This window comes from Ambystoma mexicanum, chromosome 6q, assembly GCF_040938575.1.
Source record: "Ambystoma mexicanum isolate Mex_15411 chromosome 6q, UKY_AmexF1_1, whole genome shotgun sequence".
Lineage (NCBI taxonomy): Eukaryota > Metazoa > Chordata > Amphibia > Caudata > Ambystomatidae > Ambystoma > Ambystoma mexicanum.
This window is the reverse complement of record NC_090937.1, coordinates 217,216,217-217,238,569: the sequence shown is the minus strand read 5'-3', so window position 1 is coordinate 217,238,569 and position 22,353 is coordinate 217,216,217. Positions and strand designations below refer to the sequence as shown.

General features: G+C 43.7%; 1 protein-coding gene across 1 annotated transcript in view; it reads right to left on the bottom strand.

The window, feature by feature from the left end:
• Positions 1-22,353, bottom strand: part of LOC138515901 (alcohol dehydrogenase 1-like) — a 438,132-nt gene that overhangs the window by 394,401 nt on the left and 21,378 nt on the right. The window lies entirely within an intron of this gene.

Genomic DNA, 22,353 nt, shown 5'->3' with positions numbered 1-22,353 from the left:
ACTTGGCAGTAGGGATGAACCAGTCGAAAGTCTGCGCCATCTTTGTTGTTAGAAGTTTACATTTCTATACATAGTTATGTTATTGTTCCCACCCTTTAAAAAGCCTGGCAACGAGGCAGGGGAGGGAGAGTTTAGGCACTGCAACTCCAGAATATCTAAGCACGCGATGTTGACTACCATAACCCAGGAGTAGCCAGCTTGGGAAAGGGTTCTGTTGAGTTAAGAGAGATGCAAGAAACAGAAAAAAGAAGGAACGCATCAAAGAAACGTGGGACCAGGAGCTGTTCAAACATTTAGAACAAGAAGGTTTTCTCTTGGTTCCTGAAAGCGTAAAAGCCAGTTGTATTCCGCAGGTCAACCTGAAGAATGTTCCATTGCTTAGCAGTCAATATAAAGCATGCTAACTACTGCTTGTGTGCGGCGAAAAAAATCCATATTCATAGTGCCTCTTTTTCTGCTTTTGAGGTCAGGAGGACACATGCTGTTTCAAGTGCTGCTTAAGATATTTAGGAGTTTTGCCATGTGGAGCCTTATGATTAATAAGAAGTTGGTACGTGATTATTGCTTTTACTGGCAGCCAGTGTAGCCATCTGGATATGGGTGTGGTATGCACACATCTGTGGTGTGGGTTACTGTATAAGCAGCAGTATCTTGTAGTGGTTGTAGGCACGAGGCAATGTGATGAGCACTTCCTGCATAAAGTCCATCACAGTAATCCAATTTTACACCCACTATGGCTCTGGCTAGTTCAGTTCAATGGGCAGCTGATGGCAGCAGTTTGATTTGACTAGATGACTAGACTAAACCAGACACCGACAGCTCCCAGAACCCACTGGGAAGCTCCCACGGCACCATGACGAGTCTCACCGGGTAGAGGGTATCACCGGCGACACCCACGGAGACGGAATCAATAAACCCTACCTAATCCCACCCAACATACGCACTCGCCCCTTAGTTCCCAACAGGTACCACAGTGGCTGGAATTGTCGGGATACGTGGGCGTAGGCAGGTGCAGTGGCTGTATGAGTGGGAAGGGAAGAGAAGATGGGTAGCACTGCGAGGCAGACTGGGGGAGCAGGGGGCTATATGTAAAAGGGACCTTGAAGGCTGGATGGACTCAGATCATGACAGATGCATAGGGGTGCTACCGAAACCCATCTGGGGAGAATACAGAAACCCACCGCCTCAAGTCAGGCTAGAGATGCCAACTAATCAACTGCACTAAAAATTTCCCCTTCTGCATACATCTCTCAAACTCCAAACCAAACACAACCACAAACCTACAGCACAACAAACCGTACAAACTTCACTACATGGCTACAACAAAACAAAAACACACATAGACTCGCACAACAGTGCACAACGACTACCGGCTGCAAATAACCCCAGGCCCAGCCAACAGACCCACCGGGCTGAGGCCGCCAACAGCACATCACTGCTCTCGTGCACTTTTCCAGCTCCTTCCCAGTAACCCCCTCTCCCATCCCTTTACAGAGCCACCAGAGCGCCAGGGGACCACTTCGCTGGTGATAGTGCGCGGTAAAAATGTCCTTTAACATTAAGTATCATGAGATGATAATTCGTAGATCTTAATATATTATTTAACTGAGGTTACTCCATGCTCAATATGGGCTTCAACTTGCCTGAGTGCAACACAGAGCACATCCCAACACCAACAAAGTCTCTCATTCTATCTGCTTCAAGCTGCCTGCAGAGGTCAGTGTACCTACAATAAGCACCCAGGATCAATTTACGGACTGCTATTGTGATCTCTGACAAAGTTACTTCTGGGTTACTTTGGGTATATAAGCACTGTTCGCTGGGCGTCCATTCGCCCGGCGTCAAAAGTAAAGTGAGGACAGAGCTAAGGGTTGAAGCTATAGTCTTCTCTGTTTCCTCCTGTGTTCACTGTTAGCCTTTTTTTGCCACAGGTTGCTACACAAAAGCCTAATATAAAGCACACAAACATCCACATCAAACCCCAACACAACACTCCACTAAAACAATGAATTTCATACACCTGCATTCTTCCCAACTGCCACTCCCACCTGCTCACATACATGAAATTAATGAACTCATTAGCACACACTCCCCAGATATACTCTTCCTTACAGAAACTTGGCTCAATCCCCACCAAACACCTATTATCCCTGACATGATTCCCCTGCACTGTCTCAGCTAACACAGAGACCGCCTACACAAACAAGGCAGTGTCATTGCCATCATATATAAAAACACACTCACACTTAGTAATCCCAACCCCATACACAGCCTTTGAAGCACTTTCTCTCACTCATACACCCCACCTTTCTCCACCTCATTTATCAGCCTCCTATACACAATACCAACTTCACTACTAATAACCACACCTCCCCCTGCAACAACATCTACCATGGCAACTTCAACCCTGGTAGTTGCCTTCCAGACACCAATCCCATACTAAAGACTATCCTCACTCTGCTCATCCCTTTTGGCCCCACAGAACTCATTGCCTATCCTACACACATTGCTGGCAACACCCTGGACCTTTTGATTGCAAGCAAAAATAATGTCTCTGTGGATATTCGCATCTGGATATCATGGTCTGACCACTTCACTATCCCTTTCATGCTTACACTACCACACAAAATCCCACTGCATGCACACATCCCCCTTACCACCGAGCCAGACAAACCAAACACATTACAGACATAGCCTTGACAACACTCATACCACTCCACCTCCCTCCATCCTACTCCACCAGTTCAACACCATCATTTCACATGCACTCGACACAATTACACCCCTCAAATAAAGAATACCCACAACAACCACCAAAAACCATGGTTTAACAGTTCCTTCCTCTCTATCAAGCAGGAAGCCAGACACCTAGAATGTGTCTGGCAAAAGAACCCATTCCCCTCAACTAGGGCACCCCTCAGACTCTGTTGCCAAAAATACAAAACAGCCATAAGTAATGCCAATGCCACCCAATACCTCCAGGAACCCCAATCCGCCTCCAATCATAGCCAGAAACAATTCAATATCATCAAGTCACTCTCTAAACCACCGTCCACACCTTTTGCACCCCCATCCATGGCAGAATGCAACTCCCTCATTAACTACTTCAACTCCAAAATACACAACACAAGGACAGCCCTCCCCTCGGGTCTCCCAATCACACTACCCACTCCCAAACATTCAAACACATGGCACACCTTCCACCCCATCAACACTGACACCCTCATTGCCAAAACAAAACCTTCACAATTCCTGAATGATGGATGCGCACCTCAAGCTGCGTCCATTTGCATCACCACCCTATCTCCTCACTGACTCAACATCAACTCCTGTCTCACATGCTACAATCCCCACTACACTTAAAACTGGACACATTTCACCCTCCTCAAAAATAACATCTCTCAAACCCACACTTCCTGAACACTACTGACACATTGCTATCCTACCATACCTTGCCAGTATCGTCAAATGCTTTGTCACTATCCAACGGCAACAACAGCTTACCATAAACAACCTACTCATTCTGGCTTTCGACCTGGACACAGCACTGAGAACGCTACTCTTCACATAATCAAAGACAAAGGACACACAGCACCACTTGTACTCCTCAACCTCTCCGTAGCCTTTGACACCGTTGAGCACACCATTCTACTAGACCTCCTAGCCCACAGGATGAATCTCTCTGGCACCGTACTTGACTGGTTCACCTTCTTTCTCACTGACAGGTCAAACTTTGTCTTCATGCCCCCTTATCGATCAGACCACACCCCTGTCAAGTATGGGGTCCCACAAGGCTCCTCCCTGCCCATACCCCTCTTCAACCTATATGGTGAATCCCTTTGACAGACCCTTAACAAACACAATGTCCATTTTCACCAATACGCAAATGATACTCAACCCTTCCAAAACAGAAAACCTCCTCATCTGCTCCCCAATGCACAAACCAAACCTCACAGCCTGCCCCCCAAGAACTCACTTGTGGACAACACATACATATCCCTCTGCCCACCTGTCAAATCTCTTGGCTTCACCATCTACCAACAACTTTCCTTCACACTCCACTTATCCGCTGTCATCAAAACATGCAATCTACAACTACACCTCCTGCACAAAATCACACACATCCTTTCTCCTGATGACTTCCACTGCAGTCCAAGCAACGGTTCATATCTGGCATAGCATGCTAACAAGACCAGTGACATGCCAAGTAGAGCCCAAGGGACTGTGTAAATCTCAGCCGGCATCCCGCTTAAGGATGTCAATATTAGATTGCTCAAGGAGCGAACTGGAGCGGTTACTAAAGGAGAAAAATAGACCAATCATTATCTCACAACCGCTGTTGAGACAGTCTATTATTGTGCTGACTATGTTCAACTAAATAATTCCTAATACTGTATGTTTGCTGGGTAGCCAGTAACCCCAAATTCCAGAAGTTACAGTAAAGGAGCAGGGGGTGTATCATGTAGAAGGGCCAACTTATTCCATCAGGAAGAGGGGGGAGGGCAACAAGGCAAACCCCCTGAAGATAATTAGTTGTAATATCGCAGGGGTAAGGAATAAAGCTTCAGATGTGGACCGGGACCAGTGACTAGGCTTTTTCAACATCATCTACTTGTAAAAAACATGGTAAGAGCACTCCAGGTTGCTTAGGGACCTTTTCCCGGCCTTTGCCATTTTTGTAGTGGATGTGTATGCATCTGGTGCTGTCCTACCAACCAGGGCTGTCAGCAAAATACATCTAGGCAGATTACCTTGTATTGAGCATTGGTATGTGCAGTATGGGGCCCAGGGGTGGAGTCCTAAAAATAGAAGTGGGGGTGACTCATCAATGAACGCAAAGGGATGTGACGTCACCAGAAATTACCATATCAAGGTGAAATGTGCACATTTCATTAAATTGGCTTTGCATAACCACCCAAATTTCACAGGATGAATGTAATTTGCTTTCCATTAAATCAACGCACACACACAAAACCAACAGAGGATGTTTTCTTCTAATAGTGTTTTTGAAAACCTTTAAAAGGTGTGCATGTTTTAAATTACAAGAACCAATACACTTTTTTTTCACTGGAACATGCAGTACCGAAATGAAACATTTCACCTATAGTTGTTTGCTATTTTCCATCAGGTTATAACATATAGTGCAGTGGTGAAGTGCCCAGCCTGCAAATCTGACGACTGCAGTTTGAACCCCGAAGTTGGTTATCATTCAAAAATTAAAGGAAGAGTTCTATGTTTCTCACTTTAAATGGGGACTGAGTCTACCCTCTGAAAAAAGTGGGGTGACTCTGTCCACCCACGTGTACCCTCGATGTTAGTCCTGAGTATGACTCAAAAGGATTAAAAGATTCAGTCTACTTTTAATGTATATGTTCCCCCCCCTAAAGCTCAGGAGTTTGGCAGCTCGAGGGATGGATGCCCCCTGAGAACATCTATTGAATTCGCTCCGAAGGGCAGCCCGTTGTTACTGGGAATCTCAGTGCCAAGTTAGGTACCAAACTGGCAGATGGAGATGAGCCCTCAACAGAGGATATTTTAGGTATCCCGAGAAGGAAGTTGAATAATCAAGCACAGGATGCTAGATGGAAGGCCATTGCTCAACTGATGTACTCTCATATATTAATTGTAATAAACGGCCATTGTAAGGGGGCTAAACCAGCGAAATCCACACATAAGCTTGGTGGTATTTATTTATTTTATTTTTATTTATTCGCATTTGTTAAGCGCACATCAGACCGAAGGCATCGTGGCGCTGGTTACAGAGTTGCAATTGGTAGGTAATTTTTTGTTGATTATGCCATAGTGGAAGCACTATATTTTAGTAAAAGAGTCCTGCCTACATTACATGGCCAGCAGGGTAAAAAAAAAAACTCCCCAAAACTCGAATTACAAAATGCAAACAAGTGGGCTTTGTAATTTGAATTTTTGGGATTTGGTTTTATAACGTAGAATCAAATGAAGCAACACTCAAATGGAAACTCAATATCAAAATGTGTTTGCATGAGCAGAATGATCAAGAAAGGGCAGCATTGACAGCAGAACCTAAGATACAATTGGCAGACTCAGTGTGCTGCAGCTCTAAAGCAGCAAGTATCCAACAGTGGTCTAATGCATGGAGGACCAGCATTTTCCTTTCAAAACCTAGCCATGAGCTTCAGGGAAAACTGCTTGTGGTTTTGCTGTAGCTTTTTCTTAGTTTTGTACGCCACTCTCTGGCCAGCCAGTAGGCCTTCGCCTTTGGCGCGAGCACCGAGATGAATAAACAATCACAGGGAGAAGGTTTGAATCGTCCAGGCAGCGGCCATGGGGACATGGTACAACAGAAGCTCTTTGAAATCCAAAATGGCAGACAACCTTCGGGTGGGTTCATTGCCCAAAGCCATGCATGGGAACATGGGCTAGCCAGAAACATCTGCAAAGAACACTCCAAATTCAAACTGGCCACCTCCACTATCAATGTTTGCAGCATCGCAGCTGAGAGCTGTAGGGCTGAACTGCCTATGTTTGGGGCAAGGTGTAGGTCCTGTTTAGAGGAACAACAGTAAGGACCGTAGAGAGAAAGAAAGATGGAGAGAAAGCGGGAGAGTGGAAAGCAGGCAAATTGCAGGCAAGGAAGAGATTGGGAAGAGTTGGAGATGAAAATGGAAAGCACAGGATTTGGAAAGCTGAGAGACCTGAAAAGAAGAGTTTGAAAAGAAGTTTGAAAGGTGGTGGAGGAGGGAGATATAGAGCGGAACAAGAGGACAGTTGATAGATGTGAGGATAAGATACTGGGAATGTCTAGCAAGGGGGATACTCAGTGGAGGATTTAGATGGTGTCTACATCTAACAAGTGAGCAGGGGTAGTAGGAATATCGGAAAGTAGCAACAAGACTGAAGCTAGAAGAGAAGGATAGAGGGAAGATTAATGCTGGTTAAAAACACAGTGTTCTACAGAAAGGCAGGTTTCCCTTATTTCCCTTAACCCATCTGAAAACCAGGAGTCAAAGAACATAAGCTGGCAAATCAAAACAATAGCATTTCACATAATTATTTGATAATTTCCGCACACATCAGAGCATATTAAAACTTGCAGCAAAAGAGCAGGGTCATTAAGCTACATGAACTAGACGATTCTTTTTAACTGTACACTTCCTTGGAGTGCGCTTCCGGTATTCCTTTTCTGAACTTTAAATCATACAAAGATACATCTTTGATTGGTTATGCACATCTTTGTTTTTTATTTCCTTTCAAACAAACTTTCTTCTTCAAATAACCATATCCCTTTTGTCTCTCAACACGTGTTTCTCCACGTTTAACGCACGTGGTTCATCAGGAGAGTTTTCTAATATAAAACAAGAAAAAACATTTTTTTGCTTAGCTATATCAACTCAAATACATTGTTTATATACAACAAATTAGGTGGTAGAGGCAAACCACCAATTTAAATATTCATTTAACATACTCACCAATTTTTTCAAATTCGATAATATTCTCAACTTTTAAATCCTTTTGTTAAAGTTATTTTTTTCCCCTTTATAGCAAACATTTATCCTTTCTAATCTTCCAGAAAAATTATATGGGATTTCTGTGAAAACCAGAAGTAAAATAAACAAAGTTTTTAAGCTTAGGTTAAGTTTAAATAATCCCTATGGTTTTGGTAACATACAGTATCCCTTAGTCTGCTCTCCTCACCTTATTTATCCTGGTACGATTGCCTTCAATCCTTCTCAGTCCATGCTACTGTGAAAGTGTTTTGAATCCTCTTATTTATACTTGCGGGCCCGCTACGTGTGACTTCATCACACCGCGCAACGCGATGATGTCATGCGTTACGTTGCGTAATGATGACACGCGTTTTTCCTACACGGTCGGCGACCATCTTAGTGTTTGAATAAACTATGTTTTTTACTTTATTTCAAAGACACTAATTCAAGATCATGGCACTTTACCAAAAGTAAGTTCTGATTTTACTTTTCACTATATCAGCAATTCTTTTAAATTTAGTTAAACATTTTCACAACCCCCAAACAATTTTTAAATTTCAAACAGAATTTCAAAAAACAAATCATTACAACCAATAACTCATTTCATTGTCTGAATTTAGCCCTGTATTGCAAGTATCCAAAATACAGATCCATTTATTTCGCTTCTCTTCTCCTTAATTGTAGCTCTCTGTTGCCTCCTCTCTCCATGCTTTCAATTTTTTCTATACCCACAAACTTGATACCCTTAATATCCGTTGCTTTATGTTCTTGATCAAAATGAATTGCCATAGGGTATCTTGTGTCCTTATTTTTAATGGCTCTAATATGTTCTTGTAATCTGATTTTCAGTACTCTGATAGTACTTCCCACGTATTTCTTATTACATATACATGCAATTGTATAAATCACATACTTAGTGTTACAATTAATGAATTGCTTTAGTTTGTGAATTTTTCCATTTGGTAACGTTATCTCTTTTACACCATTTTCCATTTGGTCACAGATTCCACAACTCCCACACTTGTGGGTTCCTGTTGGTGCTGGTACTTGTAAAAATTGACTTAGCACTTCGGTTTTTTCTTCTTTCATATGGCTGGGGCTAATTTTTTGCTTTAAAGTTGGTGCCCTTCTATAAATTATCCTGGGTTTAGCTTCTATATACTGTTTCAGCATTTCATCGCTTTGCAAAATGTTCCAATGTTTTGTCAGGAATTTTTTCAAAAGGTGAGCTTCACTATTGAAAGTCGTTATGAAGTCTACCTTTTCTTCACTTTTCTTCACCATTCTTGGTTTGTCCATTAGTAGTTCAGTTCTAGGTACTAGACGATACATAAAAGCAGTGGCGGACACTTATATAGGGTGGGGGTGCCGACCCCACGGGAGAGGGTGAGGGTGTAGAGAGAAAACATGTTGTCGTATGTGTGCATTCAGTTGTCACAAGCAGCGCAGCATAACTGCAATGCTTACTGTTAAATAAATAATTATCTCACAGCATTGACAGTGTCACGTTATGGCTGGGCTTGACTGCTTAACACTGAGGGGTGTGTCCCCAGTTCACGCAGTTTTTCTATTAGTAAACAGCATGGAGCTCTCACTTCTCTTCACTTTGTTGATGCCGAAGTCAGAGCCAGGGTGGGGTCATGCAGTCCGGCCTTGCCTACGTTGCCTTTTGCTTGTGGAGTGGACCAGAGTCTGACTACATCTGGACGCTAAGTGCTAGTAACGTAAGTACTGGAAAGGTCAAGAACGGTATGTACTGCAGTCCAAAGGCAAGATAGTGAACTCTGGAGCATCCCGCTGCCAGGGCCTGGGCTGCCTAGGCTCTGGCAGCGGGGCAGCTAGGGGGGTGTTACCAGCTCTTTCTGCTGGCTGCCGCCAGTCTTGCAGAAAGACTTGCATTAGGGGCATCCCGGCCGGGCATGAGCTTGGATTTGATTTTGCCGAAATCCAAGCTCATGCCCATAAGCCCATTTTGCTCTAGTCATGCTAATTACATACGTTTTGCATAGCGGAGGTCTCGTCTGCCATGGGACCCCTTCTGTACAAAACGTATTTCATATAACCTTCAACATTTCAAGGGTTTAATGGTCAAAATCGTAACCAGGATGACTGTAAATTGCAGATACCCCTTAGGATGTAGAAATTTTACAAGTGGCTCATGATATTTAATAAACGTGATTCTTGCGTTGCATGCTAAACCTTCCAGTTAAAGAAGTATGGCACAGATTGCTAAATTAATCACAGTCAGTTGTACAGTATTAGCACCTCTGTTGTACCTTACTCAAGCAATCCTGAAACCTCTAACTGGTTATTAAAAATACACTGTTGAACAATGCGATTATGTTAATCAGTGGCAACATGTGGCATTGGAGGCGCCGCGCAGCAGCAGGTTGCAGGAACATCCTGCTCCCTCTCCACTTTGTAGGTTTTATGTGCCAACTGGAGCTTCCTCCAAAACCGCAGGCTATTCTTTTAACTGCAGCACTCCTGTCCGAAACGGGCCATTTCAATGACTTGTCTGCATTTAGTATTCATTGTGTTGTTTTAAGATCGCATTTAGCAAATTATGAAATTATAAAATGGAAAGCATTTGACTGGAGTACATTTGTTATACTAAGATTTTAATATGTAATATTCCGCTGAATTGATGATTTTCCAAGTTGAGGCACTTTTTTGAAATATGGAACTATAAACATCATGTAATATAATGCATTCATGTTCACAAAAATTGTGAGAAACTAGTTCAACAGTATAGTTTGACATTAAGATGAATGTTCATGAGTATTGAAAGTCTGCTTCAAACACTGTGATCCTGTTTCTCTGAGCTGGAACAGCTGCACATGCAAGTAGCCCCACTCCCTCTTTGAATAAAATGTGTGAAGAGTCAGTGCTGTTTCATGGGTGTACTGGGGAAAAAAGAGGCCCAGGAAATAATTTTCAAAGTTGCCCCAGAGTACACATTTTCAGCAAGTCCAACTATTTTCCTCTGGGAAGATTTGCAAATAGCACACAAAAGAGTCCCAGAGTGCAGGGGCCTACCTGGAAATCTCCAGAGTTCCCTATAGGCCAGTCCACCCCTGGCTGCATTGTAAGAATCTCGGCTTCAAGGCTATCACACATGTCAACCCCAGCATACTTAGGGTAGCCCCTTTTCGTGCAATTTTGGCTGTGCGTGCAAAGAGTTTGTAATAGCCTGACAGAAGTCTCAAAATAAATAACAATTTACACAATTGCCTTAATGGTACTGATTTACATGGGAAGCTGCCAAACACAACGTTGTGTGCCTCTTCATACTGTTCTATATGTATTCAATGAACTGTGAATTTTCATTTATTTTCTGCTCAATGTAAACAAGGATTGTCTGCACAAAAGCTGTAATTTAAAGTTGTGCAACTTGTTCAGTGCGGCTACTGCAGAGAGTATTGTGAGAATACGTGTAGAGGACAATTACCTTGAATTGTTACATCCAAGGCCTTATGTTAAGCAATGGCATTTCTCCTATTACAGCAAACATAGAGCAAATCACATTCCATGGACATAATTCTGCAAATTAGCACATAGTAACACCCTTTACTGTGACACACAAACACCAGGTCGACATGCAAGATGCCTTACTTCAACATTTCAGACTGTAACTGCAGGAGTTAACCTTGACCTAGCCCAGAGTGTTCCATAAGAAGCAGGAGGCACCATTATTTTTCAAACAAAGCACCATGTGATACGCCATTGTGAAAAGTGCCTCAAAGAGTAGCTTAGTGAGCATGGCGACATTTGTGTTGTCTACTCACATTGTTTCAGGAATTTTCAAAGCAATTTATATTTGTGAGGCTGTGAATAATCCTTTCAGGGCCAATCTGCAATTTGCCACAATCCGTAAAAGAGAGTGCACTGCCAGTAAATCACAAAGATTGAGTGTGTGATGAAAGCCCCTAGTGCACAAGTGCATAGATTTTGCATTGGCAGTGAGCATTGCTTATTGAAATGAAATGCTGAATCTTCTGTGTAGTTCACTCTGTCCCATGTAATTAGATGGATTTTTAGGTTAATTTTATGTTTCAATCTTGAGAAATAAAGTATGGTTTTCACCAATTCACGTTTTTTGCCAGTTCTTGAAAAATCAGTGTTGCTGTGTAATAGTCCTGTGCATCAAGACTTGAGTACCAGGTACTTTATATTCCCTAAATATTGCCCATATTTTCTAAAGCAACTTGGTGAGAGGGACATATCATATGTCCCTCTCACCATATTGCTTTAGAAAGCCAAACAAATGAAGAAGGTGCAGAACAGTGTGCAAATATAATGGCTTTCAGTACCACCCCCCCCCCAATTACAATATTGTTATACCAAAATGTTTTCCTCTGTGATAGGATGTTATCTCCAATTCCCTGGGAAGGTACGATTATACAGCACGATGAGAACAATTTACACACATCTGTTTCATTAAGGTGGCGACCAACCTGTTAAGTTTTAAGTTGCAAGCCTTGGTTAAAGTCTCAGACTTTCACCTCCATCTTAGAGTCTCCTTTTCCTAATGGTAGCTGCAGACTACCAAACATATATATATATATTTGTTTTGGTATATACAAGTAGAGTAATCCATTTGAGCCAAGTCACACGTGCCTCAGTGGCACCTAGTAATAACCATTGCTGGAGGTTTATCTCCAGTTCAGAGTTCCTAAACAGTATAGAAAGGAGATACCACACGTATGGTGTGTTAACATTGCATAAATTGTATACATAAATAGGGACATGTAAGCACATCCACTATTAGTGACATACAATCAGGGCCGGATTTTGTGTCAGGCAGATCAGGCGTCTGCCTGATGTCAGTGACAGGATAGCCTCTAGGGGGCGCCGCACACCAGTCAGAATCTCAAACAAAAAGGAATTGGTAAATGTGAAAAAATTATCTTTCACTGTTTTGCAGCAGCATCGTACGTTTATACTTTAAAGTGCCTGACTGACACTGCACTACGGCACAGTCAGACCCGGGTGGCGACTGAGTGGCGAGCATGCACTTGCAACTTGCAAGCAGAGTTAGCAGCCAGTCTCGCTAAAGAAAGAGAGAAGCCTCTGCTAAATAGCAACATTTGTTCACGTTGGCACCAGCCAGGCAGGCGCCAGGCCTGGGTGCACGTGACACAGGGGGTTGATTAATTGGGCAGCCTGCTGTGACCCTGTGTCAGTTGGCGTGCACAGTAATTACTAGGAATCGAGATCGACCGGTGGGGTCACACACTCACGCTGCGCCCAGGGTCTCCTCTGCTCCTAGCACAGGGTCCGGCTCCAAGCTGCCCCTACAGCTGCTCGCTTTTGCAGGGCCAGAGAGCATATTGTCCTGGGTGGTCGGAGGAAAGACGAGTATGTGGCCAGCCAGGAGTGAGCTGCAGGTAAGGAGGCACTGGGGGCATGACTGGCTGTCAGGAGACGGGCAGTGGGCTCACATGAGGTTGGGTGTGGTGCGGGACCCGGGTCAGGAAGACAGGTATGCGCCACAGCAACTTCATAGCTGGTAAGGTAGCCCATGGCTTTGGAGATGAGTGCATGTGTGACTGGATTAGGGCATTTGGGCAATAGGCCCATGGCCGAGCCAAAAAATGCAAAATGCTTGAGTTGGGTAGGCCAGTTTTTGGGTAAATCTGTAGCATGCGCTGAGATGTGGGGGCCGGCTCTGTGACCTCGACGAGAAGCCAGCACCTCCATGACAAGTGTTGGAATGTCTCAGGATGTCCTTGGCTTTTATTGGTGTCTTTCCCAACAATGAGTTCCCTATCAACAGACTTGACCAGCGGCCAAGAATACACAAGCGCTTATCAGCAGCAGACTGCGCGCTTATGGACGCACAATGTCACCAAGCTCGTGTGGAGGGGGCCGCCCCTCTGGGCAGGGGCGAGGGCTCTTATCTGGTAGCATTGCTAAGTAATGGTGAGTCGCATGAGGGCAGTTTATTGTTCTTATCAGCCACTCGGTAATGCTTTCGTTGCGCTCCTGTAAGAACAAATCCGTTTTCTCTTTTCTAATGAACCCAATTTTTCTACGGTCATCAAAGCTTTGGCGAATTTGTTTCAATGAAAGCCCCCCCACCCCTCCACTTCCCTTAGCTAACTGTAAGGAATTTGCCCGGCCTGGCTTAGCTGCTCGCGTGGAGGTAAAGGGTTGTTTTTATTGGGATTCAACAGCTGCCACTCTAGGGAGATATTGACTCTGGCTGGAAGTGCGATGTGACAGTAAATCAAAAGAATGTTCCAGAACGGGCCAATGAGAGCTTCCATTTAGTGACTGGATGTGTGAAATGTGCTTTGGAGGCAGTAGTCCTCCAGGTTCAGAATGAACATTGAGCGCGCATTCTGAGTCCCGTTGGGTCAAGGGCTGCAACATTTCAACAACAAAAATATATTTTAAAAAAAAGTGTCAGTTTTACACATAGAGCAAATCAACATTGCATACTTCCAGCAATAAAACAATAATACTGATGTGCAGATAAAGTACCTATAGCCAAGCAGGTTCTCTCCATACCAATTACCCTACGCACATTTACGATTCATCACCATAAAATCCATCCAAATGGGAAACCTGCTGCAACACGGTGCTTCACTACTAGTAAACGTTATGAAGGGCAGTGCTAGAGGGGCTGGATTCGGTTTGGGGTTGGATTCGATCAGTCCTTAAAAGGCGTGGTGAGAGCATTCTAGCATTCATTCATCAAAACACAAAAGTTGGTGATGTTAATTTAATGTACTCGAGTAGAAAAGTAGTACTAACTTTACCAACAGGCCAGCGCCATATGTATTGTTAAGATCAGTGTGTATAGGCCATATTACCAAATCACTGTGAATGCAAGCAGACGTCCAATGCCAAATGATAATGATGTGTTATTATAAAGCACTTACACTTAAGCGCTTTATATAGAAGAAATATACATACAATATCACCAAACTGTCTTGGTACTCATTTATCGACCTCAGAAGGATGAAAGGCTGAGTTGAGGTGATTAAGAACAGACTAAATCAGTGACTCACCCCCTGAAGTGTGCCTGAAATAAAGTCTAGCAATTATTGTATAGAATTCCAGAAAGACACTTTATTTGGTATTCCAATTCTTTCTTATTTAGGGTCACTGCTGAAAGTGTTAGACTTGTGGAACCCCTGTTCATTTTATTTTAAGAGGCCTGAACAAGAGCCAGCCACTCTAGACGCAAAAAGCCACATGGTGCTGGCCAAAGCCCAGAAGCCCGCATTTAAAAAAAAAAGAAAAAATACTTTTTTATTTACGTTTTGTTTAGGGGTAGCAAGGGAGACCTCAGGGGTTGCAGTTGCGACCCCTGTTGACCCCTAAATGATGTCCCTGCTGGGGAGGCAGCAGCACTGGCTGGGTTGAAAAATTCAAGTTGAAAGTTTGTTACGGCACAGGCAGCAGACCTATTCCTCATCCGCGCCCCTATAATTTCTGGGTTTTGTTCTGATCTTCTATGCATGCAGTGATTTGGGAGTGACACCTGGTGATGCATGGGGTGGAGGGCTTTGGTCAGATGGGTGAGACAGCATCACCTCCAGTGGTGCACAGCCAACAGCAGGTCATGTCACAAGACAAGGCAGGCAAGCCCTCCTCCCCGTCCCACAATGGGAATAGGCTCTCAGGAGTTCATGGGATATGGTTGGGATCCGCTGAACAATCCGTGCTTGTTCAAGCACCCTGGAGCTGGTGGGAAATAGTCACACGCAGTATTCAAAACACCCACCCACCCCCTGCCATAGTCCTGTTATCCTGCTTGTAAACGGTGTATTTACAAAGTGATTGCTGACAGAGTACACACACTAAGCGCCATATGAAGTCACTAATGATAGAAGAGATTAATACTCTATGCTGTATAAGTTCAATAGACAATGACCTAACTAGGTTGCATTTGCCATTTTAAAGGATTACCGGAAGATCCTAATCTGTGGATCTTATGGCCAATCATGTGTGCACAGTATGACATTGCGCAGAACTGGAAGCCCTGAATTGGGCATTGGACGGAAGACCGTTTATGTCACAAGTGATGCTTGTATTTGAGTTTAATGGAATTGTATTAGTCTTTTATTTGCACCTGACATGGCATGCTCTGTGTATGCAAATGTGGGTTTTGAGTGTGCTAGGGCATGTAATGTTGCATGTCGGTGGCCTCCCGTTATTTGTGCGTTTTTAATGGCAAATGGTCAAGTGTTTAAATATTTTGCTCATGGTTGGATTTTGTCTCCAAAGCGTGCAACTTGTGGCTGTAAGTGTCACTGATACCACTGCATGAAATGGGCTGTCCCTGGATTAAGGGTGACTCCCAGTGAGATGTCAGGGAAACCTTGGCATGTGGCAGCTGTAGGCATACGTCCTACTCTATGACTTCTCTTGTTTATAGTTTAATGTTTTTGCAACCCCTGGCACAACTGACCCCACATCTTTCGGTTACTTGTTACCACTTATGATCTTGTTACCACTTATCGCTTGCTATTTTATCAATCGAAAATGACATTGGTCAATCCCTGGATCTATTCGATGCTGTGCTTCAATTTGCAAGGGCAAAGTGATGAAAAGTTAGTTTTTGAACACATAAAACAGCTTACATTGTAAGACTGTCACCTAGTATCTAATGTATGCATTTTCTATTGCATTTGTATTTCCATCTAGTTCTTTATCAAGTGCCCTATTTACAACATTTGTAACATTCAATTATTTTGGTTGTCACTTTTGGCGGTGGGGTGGGGGGCGTCAACAATGCTTCCCGCCTGGGGTGCAATCTGGTGTAAGACCGGCCCTGCATACAATGAAGATTGTAGGGCAATAAACGCAGTGTTTTCAGCAACGAGAAAATAGGTTGTAGTACCGTTAAGACGCCAGACCAGTAAAACGGAACAAATATGAATAAATAGCCTTCAGACAGTAATATGTCAGAATAGAAAAGTCCTTTACAGTTTTACACATGTACTTGGAACCATAAGTAGGCTATTGGAGATGCACGCAGAATTGAAGGAAAATGATTTACATTGCTGTGACTCTCATACAGTTTTAAGGGACACGACTTTGCCCAGCCTTGATGAACAATATCACCAGATAGTGAGGACACTATACAGTAGATTATCTACTGCTCTATAACATTACAAGATGGCCGCTGCTGGCCCAGCGTGATGGGCCTCTCGGTGGCTGGTTTGGTGTTGCCATTTCCATGGCAACGGGAAACCACTAGTAAGCATAGGCAGGACAGCTGATGGCTGTGAATTCTCAAAGTGGTTAATAACCACTGAACAGGTTATCATGCCGTGTTCTTTACAGAGAGGGGCGCCTGCTACCTTTTTTGTATTTTCGGAAGGAACCTGGGGTTGGTCACCCTGAGTTACCTGGGGGCAACCAGACGTGGACTCCCTGCTCACTGTGCTCAGAGAGGCACAACTTCACCTCACTGATGAGGCCCAACAAGGCTGAAACACGTGTATGGGGTTGCTGTTGGTAATCTTGTTCAGAGAGGAATTGCCATAGCATTTCGGTGCTGGACTGCCCATGTGAGCGGGACAAAGACTGATATGCAAATGGATATTTCCCATCTGTGAAAGGTACAGTGAGCAAAAAGTCTGTGCTGCAAACTCTCATCTCAGAACAGGTTATTATGCCATGTTCTTTCTGGAGAGGAGCATCTGCTACCGTTTTTGAAGTATTCCATAGGAATCCTTTACTTGCATAAGGATCTCATGCAGATGTAAAGCCAAGTGATGTTCCAAGACAGTGGAGGAAAGCAAAGCAGGGATGCATAAACCGCTTCCTGCACCTTGGTAAGGCACAAAAATTAGATGGGGCGCAACATGAAAGCATAAAGGCACTCAGTGCACAATTAACCCTTGTGTCTAAATGATTAAAGTCACCACTCAGATATCATACTGTAAGAGACCCACCTGTTCTCAGAGGGCCATAACACACTGAATACCATTTAGTGCACTGAGGTTCACACTTTACTCTGGCAGCCTGAAATCTGCCGTTGTTTACACCTTTGCTCAGTGGTCGAAGTGAGCGGGAGCGGTTGGGAGCGGTGCTCCTCTACTTTTTTTAATTAAGTTATACAGCTCCTATACTTTTACGGAACGGTTTCGTTTTAAAATAACAGTATAGGAAGAAGTTAAAACTTGCACTTTCAGTGCACTGCACTGAACATTCCCTTTAACAGCAGGCAAACGTGTTTGGGGGTTTGTGTTGTGTGCGGGAGGGGGCAGGGCAAAGCGGTTTGTGAGGAGCGGGGCCGGCCAGCATCCTTTCTTACACTTCGACCAGTGCCTTTGCTGAAAAGGGAAATGGCTGAAGCAGTCATTTTAGTCAATACAGAACACTGAACACCCCCGCAGCATTGTCTGGCGCCAAGAAATATTTATTTGTCTTATTACTGCAACGGCATTTGTGAGATTTGTTGATGATATCACATCTGGTGTATTACTCCTGTATTTTAATTAAAAGAGGATCTTTCGATCTAACTCACATTATCAAAGTCCGAAGCATTTGTGGAAATGGTGAGAAAACAGCTTGAGTCATTCCATAAACATCATAGGGGTATCTGAATTGTCATTGCATGCCCTCTGCCTCTTCCTGTTAACATCACAGGAAGTAACATATGACCTTTGACAATGATGAGATTGCAAGAATTGACATCATGGTGCCTGGACATTTGACTGTGGCATTCTTTTGCATTCAACTTTGCTCTCACGTTTTTCAAAATGTCCCTTTAAGAGAAAGAGGGGGAAATAAATAGAACCACAGAAGAACACATGCATGGGGTAGGAAGCAAAAGAAGTAGGAGGTGCAGGGGTATATCACAAAAATTAACACACCTGTGTATGAGCTTTGGTAGACGGTGGCAGAGTATGATGGCCTATTTTGTCAGTGTATTCGTTTTTGTGCTTTTTGATCCTCATTTGCTTTCTTTTTCCATTTAGTGTTTTTGGTATTTGACCTTTGCCATGTGCCATCAGTCCTATTGTACTCTTATTGTGCCTCATAAAAACACTAGAAACCACCAGAATTCTCACTGACATTTGTCCTGCTTCTTTTCCCTTGGGTTTCCATTTGTCTTTCTAACCACATTTGGCTGTGTTCAGGTAGACCTTCTGTGGCTTCGAAGATATGTGTCTGTTACTTTGTCGTTTAGCCCTAAATTGCTTTGTTTTACTGCAAACGATAATTGCAATTTGGGAGGCAAGCACAGTGAAATGCACTGTATGGAAGACATCAGGCTGGATTTAACAAGGATGGGTTGGGCATTGGGAACCATTGCGATGCATAGGCCCTTGAATCAGTGGCATGGTCTCACTAGTCCTAGAGTTCACATGGCAGCTTTCAGAGACCCTTTTACGGAGGACCCTATAGCCGCGTGGATGGAAATGATGGATTGGCTGCAGGTTCCTCCCATGAGGACAAACATGCTTGTTGATGCAAACACTGGTAGTCCAAAGGTTCTCAGCCTACACAAACACCCCTGCCCAGTGAGCACACTGTGCCAGTGGCATCATCCACCAGCAGGCCTTATTTTCAGCATCACCAATGCAGCTTGGTGTTGGTGGTGATGGTCACCTTGTGTGCATGTCACTATTAACAAAGGGGGCTGGGGATGTGTCATGATGGCGTGCACTACATGTATTACCAGATAACCGTCAATTTGGTGCTGAACACCACAACTGTGGAAGATCGAAGGGAATAGTTACACAGCACCAGATGGTCTAGAGAGTCTGCTTGAATATCATACCATTTTGCCATTGTTTACGATGATGGTTTGTTCTCTGAAGCAACTGTTTAGATGTTTGCCAAAGAACATAACAATGTGCCACAGGAAATGAGTGCAGTTGGTACACACTGGAATATAACACTGGAATATAACAATAGATAATGTTGCCTGAGAACATATGACTTTCTCAAGTTGTGTAAAAACAAACCTCAATGACGCTCCACCTAAAAAGCAAGTTTGCATAAGTGCTGGATGAACAACTGTGGGAGATCGAACTTCATGCTCCCGTAACCCACGTAGCAGTGATAGGAGTACCTACACATCTTCATTTTTGCAGCTCTTTTTTAATAGTTAGGGACCAAATAATCACATGGGGCCGTATTAGAAGGCACCATTGCAGTAGGTAATGAGAGCAAGCCCCAGCAGCAAAGGTTTCTGGGCTGACACAGTATGGGCTGGAGTGGCCTGGTACTGGTGAGAGAACAGCAGTAATGGTATTCTGGGTTCATCTCAGTCCTGTGTATGATTCTGCTTCATATGACACAGCAACGATGCAGTACCTAACCTGTTTCCTTCATTTATATTGCACACAGTTTATTTGCAAGAGGCAAGATACTGTCATTCTTTGTCCTGCATGAAGGCATTCCGCACTTTGGATTTTCTTGCTGGGATATGCTAATCTGGTAATCCAGATATTGGTGGTGGACTTGGCGGTATGGCTGCAACTTGCTGATGTTTTGGACTTTTAGCTCACCCGGGCTATGTTTGAGAGACACATACAAAGGTGGAATATTACCTTTGCATTTCCCTCCTGCCTCTGCAACTGTGGCACTGAACTCCTTCTCTTCCTTGCTATAACCTGTTTACAAAATCATGTGTTGTTCAGAGAGTTCAACTTTATCTTGCTTACCATCACGACTCGGCAGTGGATGTGCCTGGTTGTGGAGCCGAAGGGTCTAGGAACTTAAACTATCCTAGGCCTCTGAATTGGGGTTTGGTTCTGCTGGCTCATACATAGATGTGGGAAAACACTGCTAGCTATCATGGCTTCCTAAACTGAGAAACAGCCTTAGTATAGGAGATGCACAGGACCAATGAAAAAGCAGGGCAGTTAAAGGGACAAAGGGTTGGGAACATTGTCTTTTTTCTGTTTAAAACTTGGAGGCATAAAATCATAAGGGGGCCAGGAGTTTAAAAACAAAATAGAGCACATCAGCTAGTGTGAAATAACAGGTTAAACGAACATGTCTAATACAGCCACTGTGCTTGGGATCAACTTACTGTATATATTGCTAATTTCCATTAGCCAAATTGGCTATCTCACTGATGCATTTCAACACTATTTTGGAACCAATGTATCTTCAACAAATGCGAAAATAATCTTTCCATTCGGCATATGTCCTCTGTCAGCAAACCTCAGCATTCTCAAGTGAGCATAATAAGAGTGCCCCATGTCATTTGAGAGATGCTCGACTTGTCCTTGCTTTCTCCTGTCTGCTGGGCCTTGTCGTTTTCCGTTTCCTATTACAAATCCAGAACTACAAGTCCCAGAAAGTATGAGGCCTATTGGCATGTACCATACACAACACACACATACTGTGTTTTTCTGCAGAACAGACAGCACTCGATATCCTGCAATTCAAGGGGCATCCCACTAAAGTAACGTGTATACTACATACAATAATTCTGAACCAAGTGCAAATATGTGTATGGTTGATTTTGTGGTCTTTGGCACCACATAATGTGCATTTTAGAACGGACACTTACTGTAGCACTTACAGGTTGTGAGGGTGACTGGAAAGTCATCCAGTACAATTTGAGAATCTGTCTTTCTTTCCCACAGTACCAGTTTCTTTAAAACCTCTGTTCAGTTAAAGCTGCCCTCCTCTCCCCCACCCATATACCCCATGCTGAGTGGCAAGCCCTTCAGTTTTGACCCATCCAGGCCATCAATGGTACTTTGTGTAGCGCCCTTTAATGCTTTCCCAGGGGAATGTGTGTGAATTTATACCCGCAAGGTAAACTTATGCCATAATATGATGGCATTTCAAAAAGAAAATGTAAGGCATGATAGAACTACTACTGACGCTATAACAGCCTTCCGCCCCTTAAAACCACATCAGTGACCTTTAATGATGGTTGAATTGTGAACACAGTATTTGCTCAATGAAATACAACAACAACTATGTCCAAATGGAGGCCAACAGGATGCATACCAAGAAGCAGAACACATCATGCAAAACGCTTGCCTTCTTTCATAGACCAAGTTTGGAAGAAACCTGAGAATATGACTCCCAAAAAACAGAAATTCTTAGTAACTCCAGCAATGAGCAAGGTCCTTTTCAACTCCTTGGATAAGTTGCTGTACATCACTGTACTATATGGTGTTTCGCTGTCCTGTCACTTCTCCTATGTGTGATAATGTTCCATGTTTGGGGTTAAAAGAGTAGACTGGGAAGACAATGGGGCCCAGGTGGCACCAAACGCTACATGATGTAAAGCAAAAAAAGGAAAAAGGAGTCTCCTCATGCTCCCCAGCCTTTCTCTAACCCCAGGTGTTCATTCGCTCCATCACTCTGACCCTTCCACAGTGTCACTTCATCCATCATATGCACAGGCAAACCCATGTTAGAACCCTTTTGCTGCCCAAAATCCCACTACACATCAAAGACCTCTGCAATTACAACACCCATTTGAAAAATAAATGACTGGAACATGCCAAACGTGCACAGAAAACTGTGTTTGGCTTATGCATATTCACGAGCTTGGACTGCAGGACCCAGAAAGGAAACAGCATCTGTGGGGGCCTTACTGCTTCCGAGCAACAATATCTGACAATGGCTTCCCATAAAGAAAACACCCATGTACCTCATTCTGACAGGCCATGAACTTCAAGGAAAAAGGGGGAGCTGCAAAATAGCAGGGGTGGATGGAGCAGTGTGAGAGGCAAAATGAGTGTAGAGCAGCGCAGAACAGCTGTGAAGGGCAATTCCAATCTAGACAGCCAATTCCTTAGCTCAGGACGAGCTGTACTACTTCTGAGTGCAGTTTGGTGTTCACTCCCCGGAAGGTGGTCACGTGTTGCTATGTTAGCAGCCTCCAGTTATTGCCTCAAGTGGGTTTTCGAAGGAGGAAAGAAGGGGTGATACGAGGTGT